The sequence below is a fragment of the Esox lucius genome, chromosome 2, assembly GCF_011004845.1.
Source record: "Esox lucius isolate fEsoLuc1 chromosome 2, fEsoLuc1.pri, whole genome shotgun sequence".
In the NCBI taxonomy this organism is placed as follows: Eukaryota; Metazoa; Chordata; class Actinopteri; order Esociformes; family Esocidae; genus Esox; species Esox lucius.
Window position 1 is genome coordinate 15260964 of NC_047570.1, and position 7664 is coordinate 15268627.

Consider the following 7664-nt stretch of genomic DNA (forward strand, 5'->3'; position numbering starts at 1 on the left):
CATTTTTTTCCCCAAACTAAGGTTTCATGGGAAACAGTTTTTTATTACAAATTACTAATGTTAAGTGTTGCGAGGCTACTCAGTAAGAACGTCATGTTTTGTATTAAACAATGACTGTTTACAATATTCTTGATATTAATTCTTTAGTCAAAGTCACTGGTAGTTGACCGGAAGTTCTAAACAGAAAGCGATAGAAAGTGGGTGTGGTGAATAAAGTGAATAAAACCAGCGTTTGCCTGAGATGCAATACCAAACCCTTGTGTTTCTTCCTGTGTCCACAAGTTCGGTAGCTTACTATTTTGTGTTTCTTCTCAAGTTGGGATCTTTTGTGCTACTTCGCATATCACCAGTTGAACAGGTGAGGTAATGTTAGCTAACGTTAGCTAACTTAGCTAAATCGTGTTTCTTAGTGTAAAACAAGTTAGAATATGTCGTGCATGTTCCTTGTAACTTATATCAACTGGTACATAACATTAGCTGAATCGTGTTTCTTTGTGTAACGTTATCCACACATGTGATAGCTAACTTAGCTGGCTAAAACTTAGCTGGCTAAAACCATTAGTATCTACATTATAGTAAGCTTGAAATAAAACAGTTTACGGTTATATTGCGACTGTTTCTGGAGGTTTTCGAAGTATGCATCCGTGTATGCATTGTGGGTCAGGATAGACAAACCATTTGCTGGATTAACATACAGTAGTTATGTTATAGTAAGCCTTTACTGAAACTGTATACGGTTATATTGCGACTGTTTCTGGCATGGAAAAGTACATTTTCAGGCTCACTAGCAATTGCTCAATTCTTACGATTATTCATAAGAAGTTAGTGGATACTAGTAAGCCTATTACTGGCTAATAAGCTGTTAAAACAGGCAGTGGCAAAATCAATACAGTTCATAGACGCTATGGTGGAGGTAAACTTAATAAGAAACATTAGTCAGTTTAACACAATCCTCAATGGAGTCTAGCGACTGCTGAAACGTATAATGCCATGGCATAGTGTTTAAAGACAGTGCCTCTCATGTGGACCTAAGTTCGAATCAATTGAGAGCAACGACGTATTAAATATTTCTGGTAGATTCCATGATTGTCTCATCTCTTCACTTGATGATAAAGTTAGTTATTGTGCCTTTATTGATAGTTATTGTATAAATGTAATTCACGAATAAAAGAAAAAAGTGGTGGATGTTTTGCCATGAAAGAAAAAATTATGTTCTCATGCCATGAAATGAAATAGCTTTGGCAGACTCGCTAGCAATTGCTTAATTCTTTTGACTATTCCAGTAAGGTAGTAGATACCGGTAAAGCTTATTCACGAATGGCCAATTAACTATTAAAACAGCCAGAGGCAAAACAGGATTTGTTTAGGATAGAGAGAAGAGGCTATACTGACACCCAGCAAGTGTACAGCTCTGTGGTGTAGTGGTTATCGACACAGCCTTTCACGTGGGTGATCCAGGTTCCAATCTCTAGATGGCAACACTTTCTATTGCGGGCCAGATGAACCAGGCTTGCCTGGTTTCTTGATCCTAGATACGTGTGATACCATATGTGTGTATCGGCAGAGGAGCTAAAATGGTTCCAACATGGAACCATGTTTGTGGTCCGTTAGCGCCGTTGAAAGTTTTGTTTGTGCTGTTTCAATGTTTTTAATACATAAGACATTTAATTATAGGCGATGACATCACCAGCAACCCCCACCTGCTTGACTCAAAATAGGCTCAGTCGTTTGTGCTGGTTTGTGAAAGTTTTGTTTGTCGTTCGTTTTTCTTACCGATACAGTTGAAGACTTACGTCCTTGTTCCACTGCGGTCTTAAGATGAGCCATGCCAAAAGCCTGAGGTACAGCAACAGAAGTAGAAACAAGTGGTATTTCCCTTGTGACATGGGTGCTGAGACAGCAATTGCACCGTTTTGAAAAGTAAACACTTTTTACAAAACAGTTTTCTCATTGTCTTTTCAATGATAGCAGAGATGTGGCAGAATGCATCGATTTGGAGAGCACCAGACCTCAATTGGACAGCTTTCCATATTTCACTCCGCAGCTCTGACCTCTGTATGTAGGCTTGTGGGGTCAGACCCTTTGTGGTAAGGATTTTCACTAGCTGGAGGAGGTTGTTGGAGTATTTCCAACAGTGACACTGTCACAGAAAGCACAACATAAGCATTTACAAAAAGTATCAAATGCATGTGTTCAGCACACACATTCTTGATTTGCAGAGTTTAACAGGCTGTGATTGTTTCCATTTTTTAACATTTCCACTTTCAGTCTTTTCCCCCTCACAGATGGATCTGCAGGGAGCCATTCAGGACAAGGAGAGAGGTATGAATTCCTCTTCCTCTTTTTTGTCTTCATCTGCTGGATGGATGTTTGTGACAGTGTCAGACTCCGCAGAACAGGAAGTATCGATTTTTTTGTTTTCCATCTGCACTGCAGGTGGTAGTGGGCAGTGGATTGGCGCCTGAGATGATCACTGTTGCAACAGCTGCATCTTCTTTATCTTTTTGTTTTACAGAGCAAATGTGCATGTTGTCTTAAATGAAGGAAAGATGTTGCGCAAAAATCGATCCACCCGAATAGGCAAGGTTTTTATGCTTGAGAAGGCCATGTTTGATGTTTTTGAACTCAACATTGGCTGAACTTGCGGTGATGTTGGTGCTTCGAGGGATCATTAACCTTGTCCAGAGTGGCAAGTAACTTGCAATCTCAATCACCATTTGCCATGGAAAGTGACCTGCTCTCCTCACTTATGTCTGTCACCCACTGCCGTAGGTCTGTGTGTACTTCTTCACATGGATCCACACCTTCCAGGTCCTCACCCTCTACGTCTGGGATGATGACACTCATCTGCAATTTGGGCTTTCAAGTATTTCTTGCACCTGGTACTCACAATGGTAATACTGCGTAGTAGCTCTTTTGCATTGTCAACAGATTGTGACTTGAGAAGCTGTGCCATTGACCTCACAAAGAAATCTTTAATGCAGTGTGGTTTTTTTTCTTCAAGCAGTCCCACAAAAGTGAGTACACCCCTCACATTTTTGTAAATATTTGATTATAATTTTCGTAAATATTTGATTATAACTTTTCATGTGACATTACTGAAGGAATAACACTTTGCTACAATGTAAAGTAGGGACAGCTTGTATAACAGTATACATTTGCAGTTCCCCTCAAAATAACTCCACACACAGCTATTAATGTCTAAACCGCTGGCAACAAAAGTGAGTACACTCCTAAGTGAAAATGTCCAAATTGGGCCCAATTATACATTTTCCCTCCCTGGGACTCGTTAGTGTTACAAGGTCTCAGGTGTGAATGGGGAGCAGGTGTGTTAAATTTGGTGTTATCGCTCTCACACTCCCTCATACTGGTCACTGGAAGTCCAACATGGCACTTCATGGCAAATAACTCTCTTAGGATCTGAAAAAAAAGTTACACAAGAGAAAAGTTACACAACACCTGCGCAAATCCATTCTGTCAACCACTGTTTTACTGCATGAACATCGTGTCTCTCTGACAGCATTTGCACCAGTGGGGGCACTTGAGCTCTCATCCCCTGCCAGAACGCCCTGATATAAGAAGATATGGCCAGACATGCCATTTGGTCTCACTAGTATCCTCACTACTGAGCCAGCTGCATCAAAACTCACAGTGGGGTGAGATTTCTTTGATGATTACTTTTACATAATGACTTAAATTTTTCTAAAGGATCGCCCGGGATAGGGTGAGAAGCTCGGTCACCCGGGAGGAGCTCAGAGTAGAGCCGCTGCTCCTCCACATCGAGAGGGGTCAGCTGAGGTGGCTTGGGCATCTTTTTCGGATGCCTCCGGAACGCCTTCCTGGGAAGGTGTTCCGGTCCCGTCCCACCGGGAGGAGACCCCGGGGAAGACCTAGGACACGCTGGAGGGACTATGTCTCCCGGCTGGTCTGGGAACGCCTCTGTGTCCCCCCCGGAAGAGCTAGAGGAAGTGTCTGGGGAGAGGGAAGTCTGGGCATCCCTGCTTAGACTGCTGCCCCCGCGACCCGGCCCCGGATAAGCGGAAGAAGATGGAGTCCAATATCTTTAATGCTATCACTGTGAGGTTCACCATATTTTAACATCTGCAATGACAAAATAGTATCCTTTTTGCCTAATTCTGAGTAAATCTGTCTTGCTTTGCTTTGCACAGTGTGGAAAAATTAGGTAGATGGCTTGGTTCAGGATCTTCAAAATCATCAGCTTTGTTGCCTCCGATGCTCTTCATACATGGGGTTCCATTCTACCCTCACACAGTTCTTTGGCTATCGGCACATTAAACTTTCCAGATATGGCACACTCGGAACAGTCAGTCTGCAGGGAGTCATGAATGTTTTTAGTAAAACAATTGAGCACCATTGGGCTGTTAATTTCAGACTCTGTCACATTTTATGTAAAGGTGGCATGACACTGCTTACAGTTGCCTCTGATTTCAATGTATTCAAAAGTGGCTGAGGGATAGACCTTGGCTCTTTTATATACAAATGTGCAGGGGCTTTTCAGTTCATTTCCAAATACAATGATTTATCACAAGTCCAGATGCCAGGGTTCAAAACTGTGTATTCCCTTTTTGTGTTTTAGAGAACTGTCAATCCATTTCTCAAATGGAACTAGGTCTGGGAGAAAGGGACCCTGGCTCAAAATCAGTGTCATCACAACTGCCACTTGTTTCATGATCACTTTTATAATTAAACTCTAAAGCAGACCAGATGTTGCGTCTATTTAATTTAACAAAATTGTTCAGGGCCTTTGCAGTGATCTTGTTTCCTAGCTGCTCACTCAGCTCTGTCCAGACACTGTTATTAGGAGTGTTAATGTGTGAAAATGGAATCCCGGTCTACCGCTGTTTTTTTGGGCATCTGGCAATTCAATAATTCTGACTATTTTGTACAGAAAACATGTATTAATGTTGACCCCTAGATACACAACTTATTCAAAACCTATAATGCACAAGGGGCAAGTGTAATTTGTATTTCAGTGTTACATTAGCAATATTAGTATTAGCAATGAGCTTTCTGTTGAATGGACATTGACAATCTTAGCTTTTATGAAAGTTGTACCATTATTAAGTTCACTAATATTGTAGTAATTGTAGTAAGTAATAAAACATTCTACTTAAATTGGTCAGACATTTGACTTAGGTAAGGATACCTAATTTGATTTAGGTAAGGATGGTAAGTAACTATATCGTGATATGGTTTTAATTCTCCTCTACTACACAAACTTCAACAAGAGCATCTTGAACAGAAGTGTCACTTAGCGCCTGTTGGTGGTGAAGTGAAGTATAGCAGATGATACTCATTGTAAATAAACCAGGAACCTGTTTTTTATTTATTTTATTTGCATTCAACCATCCCTACAGGTCCAAACATAATAACACAAGGAGATGTAACAAAGATATATCAGGAAATCATAGCGGTCTGGTAAAATAACATTTTATATATACAGATTAAGTAATGACAGAGCTGTAGTGGAAAGAGACAAAAACCAGCACAAACAGAGCACAAACGATTGAGCCTATTTTGAGTCAATTTGGAGCATGTTGCGGGGCTGATTGACATCGTCACCTATTGTCAAATGTATAATAGATAAAACACCAAAGCAGCACAAAAAGAAAAATGTAATGGCACTAACAGAGCACAAACAAACAAGACTATTTTTATAGAATTTGGAGCATGCTGGAGGGCTGAGTGATGTCATCGCCTATAATTAAATGCCTAATATTAAAAACACTGATGCAACACAACTTTTAACGGCACAAACCAGCACAAATGGAGCACAAACAGGACTATTTTAATATAACTTGGTGCATGTTGGGGGGCTGAGTGATCTCAGAATGACTTATACAATTGTATTTAATATCTAAAAAATGACAGCAGCACAAACAAATATTTTGACGGCACAAACCAGCAAAAACGAATTAGCCTATTTTGACTCAATTTGGAGCATGTTGGGGGACTGAGTGACATGAGAATGACCTATAAAATATTCTTTAATATCTATAAAATTATAGCAGCACAAACAAATATTTTGACGGCACAAACCAGCACAAACGGAGCACAAATGAATGAGCCTATTTTGCCGAAGTTTTGCATTGGGTGAGGGGCCAACTTGGGGCCACACAGGAGACTTTTCTCTGTCCAAAACCAGGTGCCTGAAAGGGGCAGCTGACCGTGCAGGTGGGAGAAGACGTTGCAGAGTTTCAAGGGACCTGCTGTGAATATGAATGACACAGTTCCAGCACAACGCCACAACGCATGGATTCCAGCACTTGCTTATTTTGTATTGTATTATTTTTACTTTGTACTTTTTCACATTCAAATACTGTGATTAGTCTACATCTGTTGCTAGACAGATGTACACTCACCTAAAGGATTTTTAGGAACACCATACTAATACTGTGTTTGACCCCCTTTTCGCCTTCAGAACTGTTTTAATTCTACGTGGCATTGATTCAACAAGGTGCTGAAAGCATTCTTTAGAAATGTTGGCCCATATTGATAGGATAGCATCTTGCAGTTGATGGAGATTTGTGGGATGCACATCCAGGGCACGAAGCTCCCGTTCCACCACATCCCAAAGATGCTCTATTGGGTTGAGATCTGGTGACTGTGGGGGCCATTTCAGTACAGTGAACTCATTGTCATGTTCAAGAAACCAATTTGAAATGATTCAAGCTTTGTGACATGGTGCATTATCCTGCTGGAAGTAGCCATCAGAGGATTGGTACATGGTGGTCATAAAGGGATGGACATGGTCAGAAACAATTCTCAGGTAGGCCGTGGTATTTAAACGATGCCCAATTGGCACTAAGGGGCCTAAAGTGTGCCAAGAAAACATCCCCCACACCATTACACCACCACCAACAGCCTGCACAGTGGTAACAAGGCATGATGGATCCATGTTCTCATTCTGTTTACGCCAAATTCTGACTCTACCATCTGAATGTCTCAACAGAAATCAAGACTCATCAGACCAGGCAACATTCTTCCAGTCTTCAACAGTCCAATTTTGGTGAGCTTGTGCAAATTGTAGCCTCTTTTTCCTATTTGTAGTGGAGATGAGTGGTACCCGGTGGGGTCTTCTGCTGTTGTAGCCCATCCACCTCAAGGTTGTGTGTGTTGTGGCTTCACAAATGCTTTGCTGCATACCTCGGTTATAACAAGTGGTTATTTCAGTCAAAGTTGCTCTTCTATCAGCTTGAATCAGTCGGCCCATTCTCGTCTGACCTCTAGCATCAACAAGGCATTTTCGCCCACAGGACTGCCGCATACTGGATGTTTTTCCCTTTTCACACCATTCTTTGTAAACCCTAGAAATGGTTGTGCATGAAAATCCCAGTAACTGAGCAGATTGTGAAATACTCAGACCGGCCTGTCTGGCACCAACAACCAAGTCAAGCTCAAAATTGCTTAAATCACCTTTCTTTCCCATTCTGACATTCAGTTTGGAGTTCAGGAGATTGTCTTGACCAGGACCACACCCCTAAATGCATTGAAGCAACTGCCATGTGATCGGTTGATTAGATGATTGCATTAATGAGAAATTGAACAGGTGTTCCTAAAAATCCTTTAGGTGAGTGTATATTGCACATGTTCTTTTGCATGCATCTTGCAATGTTTGATTTTTTATTGAATTCAAATTAATT

At 41.0% G+C, this 7664-nt stretch overlaps 1 long non-coding RNA gene across 3 annotated transcripts; it reads left to right on the forward strand.

Annotated features, from left to right (window-relative positions):
* The first annotated feature begins 249 nt into the window (after window positions 1-249).
* Window positions 250-3049, forward strand: LOC109616510. Of its 3 annotated transcripts, XR_004576647.1 has the most exons (4): window positions 250-358; window positions 1782-1841; window positions 1969-2087; window positions 2269-3049. It is a non-coding gene; the product is annotated as an uncharacterized LOC109616510 (long non-coding RNA). The 3 variants fall into 3 exon arrangements; XR_004576646.1 differs by having other exon boundaries at window positions 1969-3049; XR_004576648.1 differs by having other exon boundaries at window positions 1972-3049.
* Window positions 3050-7664: the final 4615 nt, after the last annotated feature.